Source organism: Ambystoma mexicanum, chromosome 10 (assembly GCF_040938575.1).
Source record: "Ambystoma mexicanum isolate Mex_15411 chromosome 10, UKY_AmexF1_1, whole genome shotgun sequence".
Taxonomy (NCBI): domain Eukaryota; kingdom Metazoa; phylum Chordata; class Amphibia; order Caudata; family Ambystomatidae; genus Ambystoma; species Ambystoma mexicanum.
In genome coordinates this window covers 1491316429-1491332500 of record NC_090932.1, presented here as the reverse complement: position 1 = coordinate 1491332500, position 16072 = coordinate 1491316429, and the positions used below count along the sequence as shown (strand labels likewise).

Here is a 16072-nt window from a genome sequence, read left to right as displayed (position 1 = left end):
GTTGACTCAAGCGAGACTGCTGCCTGGTTTACATAGCCCCATACATGAATGTTCATGCACAGCATGAGCAGTTCAGCATACTGACCATGTGGGCTCGCACCACCCGCTTGGATGCACCATGTGGATGGAGAGCAGGTGACATATTGAATATTCTTGGAGGAGTGACTGTGCCGCACTGACGTTCACAGCCGGGCCCTCCTACAATACACCAATCCCGGTTCAAAATCCAGGCACCAGTGCCATGGTTCCCCGTCACACCATGTGTTTATTTCAGGGGTTCTGTGAAGCATTTAATAGCAGGTTTTGTAGCATCACAGTGTTAAAGGAAAGGGAAACAAATAGATGGGCAGAGGAATGATCCACATTCTGGGAGAGGATAGAGGGACCAGGGTGCTGAGACGTTTTCCTGCAGAAATAAAGATGGGCTAGAGGACTTGGGTGTAGAGCCAATTCCTCATGCTCAGCCTTTTATGTTAGTGATGTCAAGAGTCAATGATGTGTGCCGTGCAAGGCAGGCAGTGGAGACTTTGTCTTGGGCATACGATGAGTGATGGGAGCCACTTGAATTAAGTTTTCTTCCTCTTCTACCGGAGTTACATTTGTGGCCATGCAATTCAGGAAGGATGGGGGGACCCCAAAAAAGCACACACATGGAAAAAACAAATGAATGAAAAATAGAACTAATGAGAACCTGGCAGCCACTCCAGCACGTCATTATTCCACAGTTGTATTGTAGTTGTCATGTACATGCAGACAACCTCAAGGATACGCTCACTAATGCTATAAATTCTTTGGTCCTCTAGAAGAAAAAAAGAAAAAAAGTCTTTCCATTCCAACGCATGGTTCAGAGAACCTCCAAGCTCTGCGTAACAAAAAGCGCCACGCACTTAAAAATTGGCAGGCCAACCCATGCGACATCACCAAAGACTTATTCAAAGACATCGCAAAAAAATACAAAACTGCCATCTTCAATGCCAAATCTGAGTCATACAACCGTCGAATATCAGACTCGAAGTCCCACTCAAGAGAACTCTTCTCCATCTTTAAAGAGCTCACAATGCAATGCCTCCCACTTCCACTGACGAGATCATTAAGGATGAAGGCTGGTGCAACAGTAGCCAAGCCGCCATGCTCAACAAAATAGACCTCCTACAAAACAAAATCCGTGACCACTACAATACCCTGCCGAAACAGTCGGCACTCACATTCTCAATCCTCTAGCAAAACCATTAACATCCCCTAAATTTGCCTTTAACAAAGTTTCAGAACTAGAAGTCCTGGACATTCTGAAACATTTGAAACCATCGACCTGCAAAGGCGATACATGCCCACCAAAGATAATCAAGGACTGCGCTAAACCACTTGCCCCACTCATTACCGCATTCATTAATGCTTCATTCAAGACTTGCTCCGTCCCAGACAGTCTTAAAGAAGCTTGGGTGCGCCCACTTCTAAAAAAGCCCACTCTCGACCCCACGGTGCCCAACAACTACAGACCTATAACGACAGACCCCTTCCTTCTCAAGATTTTAGATAAAGTGGCACACAGCCAAATCCAACTATACCTTGAAACTAACTCCAGCCTAGGTACCAGACAATCAGGCTTGCGCAAAGGTCATGGAACACAGACTGCTCTGTTGGACCTTAAAAACCAAATAACTAAGATACTGGCCACAGGTAAACCCGCCCTTCTACTTCTCCTTGACCTCTCAGCGGCGTTCGACCTAGTGGACCACAAGACCCTCACTTCACACCTCTCCCACTCTGCACACTTCTCTGACCAAGCCACCTCCTGGATAACATCATTTCTTGAAGGGAGGGCCATGACAGTCTTTTCTAACACTTCTAACGCAACACCATCCATAATACACTGCGGTGTCCCACAAGGCTCTTGTACAGCACCTACGCTGTACAACCTATTCACTTAGCCCCTTTTCGATAAACTGGATGCACTTGGGATTGCCTACACCAACTACGCAGACAACACCCAAGTGCTCCTCCCACTAACTGGCTCATACCACACAGACACCCTGGCTATAAAACATATATACGCCACCATTCAAGCCTGGATGGCCACTAACGGCCTATGTCTTAACGGGGATAAGACTGAAATCCTTATCCTCGGCCAAAAATCCATACTGGCCAGGCTAGATAGTCACTATGCCAATTTCAACATTGACAACTGCACTATCCCAGTCCTATCTTCTGTGAAAACGCTAGGGGTCTACATTGATGCAACCTTGTCTATGGACAAACAAGTTAGTGCCATTGTCTCCGCATCTGCACTAAGCACCAAATTCATCAACGCCATCAAACCATTCCTCTCCAAAGAAAACTGTCTATCAATAGCAAGAGCTACCATAGGTGCTAAACTTGACTATTGTAATGCACTCCTAGCTGGCACCTCTGAAAAAAACTTAAACAAACTTCAGGTCACTCAAAATAACGCTCTAAGAGCAGCCTTCAGCATCTCCAAAGGGGACCACATCTCACTTGCAAGACAATCTGTTCACTGGCTCCCTGTCAAAGAACGCATCACTTTCAAGGTACTGACTACTACCCACAAATGTATCCACCACACTGCACCATCATATCCCTCAGACACTATTCTCAGACCGACCTCATCCAGACCTACCAGACTTTGCTACACTAACCAACTCACTGTACCACGCATCAATAAGACTACAGCAGGAGGGCGGGGGTTCCCCTACATAGCACCCAGACTCTGGAACAATCTCCCCCACGCTCTAAGAGCAGAAGGCTCCCTCACAGCGTTTAGAAAAAAACTCAAAACCTCTCTCTTTAACTAAATTTCCTCTACCTACAGCCAAACAGGCACACATTACTAATATTGTTATTGTGTAAACCTGTATGCCTCTATGGTTTAACTAAGTCGCGCTATTTCTGTAACCAGCGCTATTTCTGTAGCCAGTGCCACGATGCCTCAGGGCTGACTCTGTGAGCTTAACAAATACAAATAAATAAATACATTGACATTTTATGGCCTCACCCCGCTTTGTGGTAGGAACGCCCTCATGGACCGAAGTCCAGCTAGGTGACATTTAAAGAAAAGGCTTAAAATGTGTGTGTGCATTTGGCCAAGATTAGGAATTAGGTGGGCTGGCTAGGCTCCACTAAGCAACCCAAGAGGTCGGGCGTGTAGAAGGGTGCTGAGGAAGGCACCACAGACCGCTAGTGCAACAGACTCGATATGTGTCCAGCTAGACCAAACATTTTCCTAGTTTATCACTGTATTCTAATGGCAGAGGTGTTGCGGCAAGCCTGGTGTAAGGGCGAAACCATTACGTGTCCAGCCAGACCGAATTTGTCATAGTCGTAGCGGCATTCTAAAGTGTGTAGATGGTTAGCGGTGCCTGCGGTAGATGACCACTGAAGTAGTGTGTTTATGCATACCTAAAGCTTAGACAGAGCTTATCTTTGATCTCACTGTGGGAAATGGTCGTCTGTGTCAAGAAGACAGCCTACCCTCTATTCTAGGCACTATAAACAGATTACCCTCAAAGTCCTCTAAGCGCAAATAGACATGCAGTCTTATACCGCCTTCGAAGCGTGGCATCCAGTCTGCCTTAAAATCTAGAGTCATAGGATTTTCTAGCGCAATAGATAGGTCACCCTTATAGTCTTAGTCTATATCTTCTAAGTTCCATAACATCGGGCAACTTCTAGTACAGTATCAAGGATTTATCCATGTGAGTTACAGTGGTTGACTCATAGATCTTCCAAGTGCAGTAGATGGGTTACCATCATAAATCTACAAGCTCAGTAGACAGGATAACATTATAAGGTGCCGCCCAGAGTGTCCAATCCCAGATGTATCCTGGTGCCATAAATAGGTCACCCTTCAATTCGTCTAACCTTCACAAATCTTCTAAGTGAAATACTTGTGCCAACCATCACCATTTTATCTAGAGCCGTACCTGTGCAAGTTTTCACATTTCTTAATGTGCAATTGTCTTTGAAGTAGTTGGTGTTAAGGTAATCTGTAAAGGCTGTGCATCTCTAGATTGGAACATCATGCAGGCTTAATACATCTTGTATTGTAATAGGTTGTCATCTATGAGCTTGTGTTTCCCAATTTCAAGAGCATTCGGAGCGCTTTATCAGCAATCCCCTTCGATCTTTGACACAAGATGGGCTGCCGGTATGGGTCCTCCTAGGTGTGCAGCCGAGGCGGGGTGTAAGGGCAGGAACGCAGTGCATATTTCGGGCCCTGAGTGGCTATCCTAATACTTTATTTGGTAAAGTACCAGCGACCATCAGACTGTCAAGAGTTGTATACAGGTAGTCTGAGAGCACCAGTCAGTGCAAAGGAGGCCCGGGGGGCTGATGTGTGTTTGTGTACAGTTGGTTGGGTGAGTAGGGCAGGCTGCCGTACCAAGGGCCGGCATCCGCCTGTGTGTTTATGCATAAGAGGGTTGTCAGTGTTTGATGTGTGTAGGGCGGGCCACCACAACATCAGCCAGCATCTGCTGCACACGTGAGTTGTTGGTGTTAAGATGGGAGTGAGGCTGATGTATGTGAATGAGGCTCTGGTGATGGAAATATGGAAGGGGAAGAGGGTTTCAGTTTGCTGTAGGGGGAATAGGCAAGTTTTGAGTGCCTTCTGAAAGAGAGGTGGTTATCAAAGCAACAGATGTGGTGAGGAAGCGAGTTCCAGATGGCAGGGATGGAGAAGGCATATCCTCACAATCTGGTGGAGTTGTAATGGGCGATAACGAGGAGAAGAGCAGAACCAGATCTAAGGTTCCTGGTGGGTTGATAGCGTGTGAGTTTATCCTGAAGGAATTTGGGTCCGATCTTGTGGAGGGCACAGTGAGTGATGAACGTGGCCTTAAAGGTAGTCCATGAGCCGATAGGGAGCCAGTGTAGTACTCTGAGTGCGGGGCTATGTTCTCTAGGAGAGAGGCCAAGGAGGGGATGGGCAGCAGCATTTTGGATTCTTTGGAGTTTCCTTTTATTTTGTTTTTTTTACAACCGTATATCAAAATAGTTTTGGGCCAAATATATACATACATGTGTAAAGGTTCCAAGTTTACATTTTGGCAAAAAAACATGAAATCTTATTTTGGGTGGTGCCAAGAAACAAATGAGATGCATGCTTTAATGCTAATGACCAGTTCAGATAGTGCAACACCCAATACGAGATTGGTTAACTCTAAATGAAAAACATTAAAACTGCAGTGACCCTAAAAAATAAATAAACGGAACTAAAAATCACCATGGCTTTCAGATCAGTTTTTCCATTTGTACTTTAAGGCACACATGCATGTGGGTCTATTTGGCTTTTCTGGGACCACATTGGTCCTTGCGCTCAAAAGAAAATGAACTGTTAAAAAGTAAGGCTTCTCCCTCACAGCTGCACCGCTGCCCCCACACAGGATATATGAATTGGATTATTGGGGAAACCGCATTGAAAACCAAAAAGTTAGAAGATAGATAGTTCCTGAAGCATGGTCATCCAAAAAACAAAGATGAAACCTATAGCATCAATTACAAATCTTAGACATGTGGGGGTAAGGAGGCAGCATGAAGCACCATATGAACCGGCTATAAATGGCGAGCCTTCTACCAGTGCTGGCAGTAACAAGCTTAATTGATTTCCAAACGCAACCAATAGTATTCCATCACTGGATCCCTAATGGATCCCAATTAGCAAACAGCAAAAAGGTATGGGAAAATGAACGACAAAATAACAGATGACCACAATTACCCCACCAGGATCAGTGCCCTCAGTGGGTAGCAGCAGCTCCGCCACTGCTCCAGGGTTTGAGAGGTGAATTGCCCAAGCCTGGAGTTTAACAACTGGCATAGGTTCCTCCATCCAAATTGTGCTCCCACTCATGCCCAAACGTGATCCACTCTGCCATAGCTACAATCATGAACATGGTGCCTAGATTGTGTTTTTTGGGAGATACGTGTGTCATAGGTAACCCCAACCATCTTAAGTGAAGCGATCCACTTGCATTAAAAAAATTGGATTAGCCATTGCCAGGAATGCCAGAGGTTGAGATGAGACTGCATATGGCCACTGGAGTGGAAAGCTCAATCGGATCCTTGAAATGGCCAGCACTGAAAGGTGCCTGCGAATAAACTCGTCACATTTTTCTATAAACGGTTTCCACTATCAAAATCCTTTCTTACAGAAACCTACATTGTGTTAAAACCAGCATCAGAAGAGGTTTGCCGAACGTAAAATTGTTGAACGAGTTACTGGCTGTAGCATAACTGTTGACATTTTGTCATGTTGCATTTCATTAACCAAAATCAAACTCCATATAGGGTTTAGTATGAATTTAAGGGCAAATATACGAAAGCACGCAGGTCTGTCCATCACAGGCAACATGTCAACACCACACTAGCAAGTTGCTTTGTGGTTGGCAGTGTTGCACTGGAAAACTCCAAACTACATTTTCCACTTACTTGCTCTAAGTAGTCCAGTGCCACCGAACAGGATCTCGCAGAAGCCAGGGTTTTTTGTTATCCTAAAACTACCATACAATTACTGGCGTTCTTACAAAAATCTTTGCAGTGCACTGCATGGTTTAAAATTTCATTTTAAGGCAGTCGTTCAATATAGGAAAACAAATTCACTGTAGAATTCACATACACCAACAATTTTCAGCTCGTAGAATGGCGGCCGATTGTACTGTCTAAACAGAGATTGCACAGAACAGACTAATGGATGCCGGGCTGTGGTAGGCGGCTTCACGGGCACATTCAATTGACACGGTTACTTCTATTATTAGTTAAGAGTCGCAGGCTGACCATTCTTGGCCTAACGTTTGCAGGTTAACCCCAATCACTTTATCAAGTATTCGATGTCCTAATGGACGCCTGGACTCCAGGGATTTCAAATTCTCGCACATGGACATCTGCCATCACAAATGCGCACAGGCATGTGGATGGAAATGTGGCCTGGTGATAACAGAAAAACTATGCCCCCATGCTCTTGTTATGGCAAGTCTACATTTCAGAAAGCATTAGCAGATCAGTTATTACTTGGATACGAGTTCCCCAACTGCCAGAAAGTCGTTGCTAGAAGGGTTAGGCCACGTACGGAGTGGGCCCTGAATGGAGATGCAGCCAGGGCGGATACGAACGTACAGTAAATACGCCAAAATGAAAACCACTGGCATTTGATACGGCGTGCTACAAAGCAACCATGTTTTGCAAGCAAGGGAAGGGCGCAATAAGGCAGACATTAACATGACATTAACATGAAACAATGTGTAAAGACTGATACTGGCAGACCCCAGTATTGCCTACCAAATAAGCATAAAAACAGTTTTCTATGGGCGTTCCGGTCTCAAGTATGCGAGCAAAAAACAACACAAAAAGCTAAAACACAATAAAAAACAAAAAATAAAAAATAGAAAAGGAATGCTGAATCCTAGCACAATAGCACACACGATGAATAGGATGCTGTGTAGCATTCCCTGCTTAAAAAAAAAAAAAAACGACGTTGCTGAGCGTTAGAATAGTAGTATCAAGGTAGTGTCTTTCTCTGTGGAATCCAAAAGTCAAAAGGCATAACGCGGGGTCCCCTGGTCACTTGCGCCTGCCCCTTAGCCAGAGGTGTAGAAGTACTTGGTCTTGACGTTGCCCAGCAGTTCGTCTTCGTACTTGGGAAGGCAGCAGAAGAAGATGGCGCAACCGAACATGATGATGGTGCTGCCCCTTCCAAAGCCGTAGGTCCAGCTGTACATGTACTTCTGGTTGTTGATGGCCAGCTCATCCGTAAACCTGACTGGGTAAATGATCAGGGCGATTACCTGAAGGATGACAGCCACAAAGAGCAGACCTCCAATTACTCCGAGGAGTCCAAAGTTGGGCACACAAAGGGCCACGAAGGAGAGGAGGAAACATATGATGAGGATGATGAAGCCGATGATCAACAGGGCGGCAGTGGCTTTCCCCCACGCGCGGTCTATGATGGAATCGCAGTCGTAGGTGTCCCGGTTACTGGTGCACTTCTTCCAGAGAGAGGCGCACTCGGCTCCCGACTCGGTCCCCACCCAGCCATTGCCCGCCAGCGCGATGATGTCGAAGATGAGGGCGCAGAGCAGCGGAAGGATCCACTTGCAGCCCGGGTAGGTGATGCCGCACTTGAACATCGTGAGGCCGGGAGAGAGGGAGGGCAGCGGTGCAGAACTTTGGCCAAGGCTCGGACTCGGCGCTCTCTCTGCCCCGGACTTGACTGACTCTCTTTGGAGTTTCCTGAGCTGGTATGCCAGAGCGGCTAGGTAAAGGGAGTTTGCCTAGTCTATGCAGGAGAGTAAAATGGCACGGATTACAGAGATTCTGTGTGGGTAGGTGAGGTACGGAAAGATTTGCCAGAAGATGAGTAGGTGGAAGAAGCAGGTTCTGGCTACTGAGTTGGGGTGGTGGGAGAAGGATAGCTTTGAGTCCAGCATGCAGTCCTTTTTTTTTCATTTGTTTTTTTTTCCACAAGTGGATGCTGCAGGGGAGGATCCTAGGGAGTGTGGCCAGGGGATAGGTTGGGGAAGAAGGGTGAATTTGCCACATACTAGGATTTCCGTTTTGCCAGGGTTGAGGAGGAGTTGGTTAATTTGCCATCCAGTGGTCGAATTCAGAAAAGCAGGAGGAGAGGTCAGGGCGGGTGGAGGCTGGCGAATTGGGGATCTTGAGGATGATGTGGGTGTCGGCTGTATAGTTGTAGCATAAGAGGTTATGAGATGGGATGAGTGCAGGGAGTGGGTTAAGGTAGTTTTAAAGAGGAGGGGGACACGGAGGCTCCCTACGGGACCCCTTTCAGCGCAGGGAGGCTCCCTGCGTGACCCCTTTTGGCACAGGGCGAGAGAGGGAGGAGAAAGGTGGGAGGAGCATGATTTGCAAGCGGTTCGAAACGAAGGAGGAGATCCATGTTGGAGCAGAGTCTTTGGTTCCTTAAAAGTGTAGCATGTCTGTGAGTATTGTGTGGTCAATGGTGTTGAAGGTAGCAGATAAGATGAGCGCTGCACATACTTCTGCGTCTGCTTTTCTTTTTTTCCTTTTTCACTTTTTTTTGCATTGTAAAACTTGCACAACATTGAACTCTGCAGAATGTGACCATCACCCCTTTCCATCTACCCCTCCCCTCCATCAACGTCCTCCCATTTCCCCCAGATATTGTGATATTTCCCCAACCTCCCCTTAGTTCAATAAAAGATTTTCTCCATGCTGCAGCAGTTTTCCATGCCATTTTCCCACTTGCTCAGTGTCGGCATGTCTGTGGAGCCCCATTTAGTTGTCAAGTCCTCTTAACCACTATTATCGCAATATTCAGGCGCAGGCTGTCCCATTTTGTTCCCTCCATTTCCCTGTTGGTATGTAATAACCGCTCTTTTGGGTCTTTAGGGATTGGAATGCACCCCCCCCCGTCATCGTCCCCAGGACTCGGCACACAGTCTCGCCACCAACCCACTGTCCCATAGCAGGTGATATAAGGTACCCACCGCCCCCTACATTTGAGGCACAGGTCCTCTTCGGTCCTCCCTATTTTGTATAATCTGTCCCTTGATAAGTATATTCTGTGCAGTATTCTATATTGGATCAGCCTCATTCCGGAGGACACATTAATCTCTCTTGCTGCCACCATCGCCTCCACCCACTCTTTGCTTTCCAAATTTCTGAGGTCTCTTTCCCACTTCCTTTTAAGCAGTTATAACGGGGGGAGGAGGGGTGAAAAGTTATTTATTGTGTGATACAGGGTCGATATTCCTTTCTTTTGGGGGGGGGTTGCGTAAACAGGTCAACCTCGAGTGGACTATGTTCTGGCAAGTCAAGGTCTTCCTTAAATTGGGCTGACACCACATGTTGCAAGAGCAAGTGTGTATATTTTTTCCCTTTGCCACGTCTGTATTAATTCCTTAGGTCTGGGAAGGGTATCCGCGCTGCTCCCCATCACCTCTCCAACCCTCATGATCCCCACCCTTGTCCACATAGTCTGTCTGCCTAGTGTCTGGATTTCCCCTAGTTGTGCGTTGTTCCATAGCAGCTGCGCTCCCGTAACTTTCCCTCCCCACACCATCCTATGATTCTCAAAATATTCCTTGGTGCAGTCCACCAGTGATTTTCTTCACCTCCTCATTCTCCAAGTGATATGCATTAAGTCTCTGTTGACCCGTTCCTGTCCCCTCTTTCCCTTTCAGCACTATTTGTAGCGGGGCATGGTCCAACAGTTCCCTGGGCTAGGACCTTGCTTCCCTCAACCTCCCTGACATTGTGCAGGGCATTAGTATTTAGTCGAGCCATGATTGAGCATCATGGGCCCCTGCGTAGAATGAAAAGTGTCTGTTCCGGATGGAGATCCCTCAATATATCTCAAAGGCCGGATGCCGCGAGGAAGGATGCTGGCCTTGTACTACCCCCCCCCTCCCCATTGGCGAGTCCCCTTTGACTCTTCGGTCTTTCCCTCTATCCATCACATCGTTAAAGCATAATGGTGACCTTGACTCCCTGTGTCGCTAGAAAGGCTTGTATGTCCGTTTAAAAGTTCTGCCTGTAAGGTTGGATGTACATGTACGCTGGCCAACAGGATTGATTGCCCCGGCCCACAGTTCCCCAGCAACCCCCAGATTTCTCCCCCTCTCATCCCTTGTAACCTTTATGTCCCGAAGGGGTAACGATTTATGTATTAATATTGCCACTCCTCTTGATCCCTGATGGTAGCCTGCATGTTCCACCACATGGTATTGCCCTCTCAACAGGAAACGGCAGACTGAGCCCAGGAGGTGGGTCTCCTGCAAGAAGATTATCTGTGCCTTGGTCTCATTATGATATCTCATGACCAACCCCCTTTTTATTTTATCTAACATGCCGTTTGCTTTCCTTGTAAGGCATTTCACAGCTTTACATCCAATTCCCACCTACTCTTGATTGTTCGTTCCCCTGATGTCTGGGTTCTATTGTTCCTTCCCATATGTCCACTGGTAGATGGTTCCCTCCCCCATTGTGCATTACCAACCATAACTCCCCATGCCCAACTCCCTTCACCCCCCTTAACTGCCCCTTTCCCACCCCATACTTCTCCCAACTTGGAAGCATCTGTCATCCCATAAAAACGAAACCACCCATCTTCCTGAGCCAGGAGATGGAGTCTATGTGGGGGCCTGTTTTGCTTTTCGAGGCACATGCAGGGGCCTCAAATTTCTGCACCCTCTTACCCCAACCAAAAGCAGAAACTTGGACTCAAGGAGGCAATAAAGCATACATAGACTACTGGTTAGAAAATAATGATAAATGGCTCGTTATAGGCCCTTTATTCACACCCAATATATATACACATAACTAACACATAAAACATATAAATGATTATATATAGACATAAAGAAAATGTATCCCTGTTGCATCAGTTCATCTCAGCCACCTCAACACTGCTTTGTCCCAAGAGCAGATAGGCAGGGAGATCACTCGTGCTAACGGGGTCTGGAGCGGAGCGTCCTCCCTCTCAGCGAGACTTCATCACACGGGTTCCAGTTCTAACTCTCTCCACTGAGCAATATCACAGCTCTTTATTGGGACAAATCCCTGCTCCTTCATGGTTGCTTCTGGCCTCGGCCGAAGAGCAGACAGCAAGCATTGGGAGAACTGAGTGGAAAAATCCAGATAGAAGTGGAAAAACCCAGCTTCTCTCTCTCGTCTCCGTTCACAGCAGCCCTTATCATTACACCTGCAAAGCTCCGACTCCCTTTTCGGCTCGTCCTTCAGCGGACGAGAAAACAAGTATTCCTCACAACTAGTTCATCTGAGATCATCATGACCTTGCAACTGTTTGCCGAATTCACATTTAATGACGGAGCCCACGAAAACGTAGGCTTTCATTGCTGTGATGGAAGTGAATGTCCAAAATGGCCACGTACGGGCACCATGTTGTCTGGCTCATTTTGCGCACACGCACCACAGGGCCCTGCGAAATGGTCGCTCAACCCTTACTCCCATCACTTGACCGCTTCTTGTCTAATCAGTTTGTTGAATCCAAGTTCAGTTCCAGACATTTAGGGGATCAACTCCATACCTGCCTTGTCCCACTGACATCTGTGTCTCTGCAAATCTCTTCCCGTTTTTTCCCTTTAGAGTCTCTTTAGCACGATGGACCTCCTGTTAAACCTTGTCTGCTTTTGGTGTCTGTTGTTGTGGCCTGTCCGGCACTTTGCTTGGCTGCCTTTCGGCCCATTCCCATGCTTCGCTGGGTTTGTTGAAAAAATAGACTCCGCTAGATCTGCAGACTCGTAGAGTGGCTGGGTACACCATCGCCTATCATAACCCTTTTTCCCTGAGATTCCTTTTGGTGGCTTCAAATGTTTGTCTGGCTTTCTAAACCGCCCTGGTGAAGTCTATGTAAATTGCTATCAGTATTCTGTTGTGTGTTGGAGGCCCCTTTCTCCTTTGCCGTTGTGAGGACTGCATCCCTGTCTCTATAGTTTAATAGACTGGCGATCACTTACCTTGCCGGCCTCCGTATGGTGGTTCTCTCCTGGGCACTCTGTGGGCTCTCTCCACCGACAAGAATTTGGACAATCCTTGAGGGCCCATCCATTCTTGAAATAGCTGTCCGAGGAACAATTCCACGAGTCCTACATTGTTCCGGCGTGAGTGCCCCTCTGCTTCCTCCATCCTGCTCTCTAGCACCTCTGTTCTCTTGAGCAGCAGTTGGGTGTCTTGTTGTAGCAGTGTTAGGGCATCCTCCATTTCTGATATTCGGCCTTCGGCTTCCTGGACTGTGGTGGACATGTATTTCAGGTCCTGTCTTAGAAATCCCATGTCCAACCCCACCAAGTCTATTCTCTGTTTCAACTGCATTTTCGATTCTTTGATTGCAAGTAGGATTTCTTGTGTTGCTGTCATAGTACCTTCTTTATTACTTGTTTCATTCCCCAGTCTGGGTTTTCGGCGGCTCCTCCCATTGTGTACACATCATCTTCGTCTGGTGTCCTGTTCGCTTGGATTTGTCTTTCTCTCTCGTCATTTCTCGCTCTTCTAGCTCCTGGATTCTCAGATTCTACCTTTTTAGTGCTCTGTGCCTCCAGGGCAAACTCGCCCCCGTCCACTCTACCTTAGTGTCTCTGTGTTGTGGCTCCCTGGCTTTGCCTCCGTCTTTTGTCCTACCTCCCTCTGGCCTCTCAGTTCCACCTCTTTTTCCTGGTGCCCCCAGCGGCCTTGTATTGGAAAGTGTCTTGGTTCCTGCGTGCTGCTGGTAACCCCAGTCTCCCTTCACCCCTCCGGCACCTGGGATGATGGACCTAAGTTCCTCTGGTTGGTCGTAGGGAGTACCTTTCCACTGTCATCTTTTTTAGAGCTTCCTTCCTCTTTCCCTTCCAGAGTTTTGCTGCTTCTAACTGTGCTGGCATTTTCCACGTTATGTCAGGTCAGTTACATGGGTGGATTCCACTGTGGCTCGCTGCAGCCAGCTTCCAGTTGGGGACCGTGGTACTACTGCCCTCCATACCACGCTTATGTATTTGGGAACATTGTATTCTTTTCCTCCTTTTTTCTGTGCTCCACCTCAGAGGGAGGGCCGGGCTGCTCTCTCCCCTCCTCACCGGCCCCTTTGGAATGCTGGGGTAGGATCGTGGTTGTACCTCCTCGCTCCTCCCTCGGTATGGTGTTGTTCTTTGTTTCCCCCGGGGGTCTGCTCACTGTTGTGCCTTGGTCCTGCCACACTGCACCTTCACTGCTGCGTGGCTGCCGTTCTGGGTCCTCCTCCACGCAGTCAGCCTTTGGGTTGATGCCGTGGTGCTGCGGCCCTCCCTTCCTCACTCATGTTCTCTTATCCACGTTTCACCCCGGGGGAGGGTGCCGGTCTGTTCTCGCTCTTTCTTCCCGCTCCAGATCCAATGCAGGCCCGGGGTGTGTTTGTGGCTGCCTCCTCTTCACTTCTCCCCGCCGCAGGCACCGTTCCTGTGTCACCCCCAGGGGTCCGCTCACCTCTTCAGGCCGTTAGTCCCTGGCCAGTCTTTGCCTTTCCACACCACTCCTCCTCCTCCTCCTTCTTCTTCTTTACTGCTGTGCGGCCGCCATGTTTAATCCTCCTCCTCACTGCTCTGGCCATAGATAATTCTTGGATAACTCAGCCATCTGTCCTGCAGCCATCCGAAACTCAGTCCACTTATGCCCCCCACCTTCAGGCAGCTGCTATATGAATTTGGCTGTCCGTTGTTAAGTATTTCTGTCTTTCCGCGGTCTTCGCTCTTGGTTTCATGGCAGAGCGGCGTGAGATGGACCTATTCATGCTCTGCGCAACAGCGCCCCCTGTAGACGTTTATCTTTTTTAAGCCATCCCAAACCGACACAAGAGAGAACTCAGTTCCTCAGAGGGGTCTTGAACCTATTTGGGCTGGATCAAGAAGGTTGGATTCGGTGAAGAGTCAGAGGTGTTTATTTGCAGTGCAGTCCAGGAGTTTGACAATGAAGCACGTGTTGTATATAGTTGGGTAGCTAGTGGTGGCGGGGGTGGGGGGATAGTGGGTTGAGGAGAGGTTTGATGTAAGAAGTTTTGAAGGCTTTCAGGAAGATTCCTGAACAGAGGGACTGGTTAAGGATGGACCATGCAATGCTGCATGCACATGTTCTAGAGAAGAGCGGGGGGGCAGTGGTCTCCAGAGGAGCCTGATGGAGGGCTTTGCGCTAGGAGCTTGAGGAACTCAAGGTGTGAGATGGGGAGGAAGAGGAGAAGACTGGCATTGAGAGGGTGGTAGGTCTGGGGTTAGGTGGAGAACGGGAAACGTTAGGGGACAACAGTGCTAGTTTTGAAAGGTTGGCATGTCTATCAATAGCGATATTGTGAAAGCTTTCGGACAGGGCATTGCAGAGAGATTGGGAGGGGTTGAGCAGCATGGCTTCTTGAATTCTGTGCAGTCCTTGCTTGGGTTACAAGAGTTTAAGATTCGGTTCCTGTAGACGTTTTTTTGGCTTTCCTAATTTCAGACTGGTAGGCCATTGGCAGTCTAGCAAGACAGATTTTGTTTTGAGGAGTGGGGTTGGATCTCCAAGTTCACTCCAGTCGATGCTTGAGAGTTTTGCTAGACTGGAGGTGTGTTGTGTACCCCTTGGGGTTATGGCCTGGTCTCTGAGAGGTACACTTCATTGGGGTGAGGGCGCTGGAGAGCCAGTGATCGAAGAGTCCAATGTGGGGAAAACCTTCTTGGAGTGAGTTAAGATGGGAATTGCCTAGATATGGGTTAATCATGACTTTATTCCACAGAGAGAAGGGTGTGGGAGGGAGGGGTTTGAGAGGGCAGCTGGTGAGCCGGGAGAAGGAGGATGGGGAGGTCAGGAGGGAGAGGATTGCTTAGTGATCTGTCCAGATTGGAGGATGGGGGCTAAGGGTGGATATAAGGTTTCTGGTCCTAAATACCGCATCATGGGTGTGGCCTCTGGAGTGGGTGGGGAGAGATATGAGTTCTGTCAAGTACGTTGAGGGTTTCTAGATTATCCGTTAGAGAGAGAGGGTCATGTGGTTTGAGAGAATGTGAAACCAGATGTTGAAATCTAATACAGTGAGAGAATGATGCTGAATTAAGGTGGTTGATAGTGCATAACCGAGGGAGTCTTCACAATTCCTGTTGTAACCAGGGGGTCTGTATAGGAGTAGAAAGCTGTGCGTGATAGCAAGGGAGAGTTGGAATTTTACCAGCAGTGATTCACAATCAGTGCTGCAGGCTAAGGTATCCTTAAGTAGGACTCAGATCTGGTATTTTTGTAGGATGCAACTCAATAAAGACTATATGCGACTCTTAGTTGGGGGGGAATCGTGCCCAGGAACAGAAACTATAATATACAATAGTGATCCCAACAACAATGCACTGTATAGGTAAACAGAAACTCATTTTAGATTAGCAGGTACACACCTGTCTAAACTTAATAACAGAAAGGCTCTAAATCAAAACAGCACAACATATTACAGAAAGACATTTTACTAACATAGTTATCATAAAATCGATAAATAATACATTTATTAACTCGTGAAAGTGACATGTGCAAGCATTTAAAGTGACTTGTGCATAACAACATCAATTGGTACATACACATGAAAAACCTAAAAACAAACAGA

General features: G+C 47.5%; 1 protein-coding gene and 1 pseudogene across 16 annotated transcripts in view; one reads left to right on the top strand and one right to left on the bottom strand.

Annotated features, from left to right (window-relative positions):
- CLIP1 (CAP-Gly domain containing linker protein 1) overlaps positions 1–16072 on the top strand; it is a 1286645-nt gene that overhangs the window by 5637 nt on the left and 1264936 nt on the right. The gene's annotated exons all lie outside the window — the stretch shown is intronic.
- LOC138492459 (p53 apoptosis effector related to PMP-22 pseudogene) lies at positions 6467–8324 on the bottom strand (annotated as a pseudogene).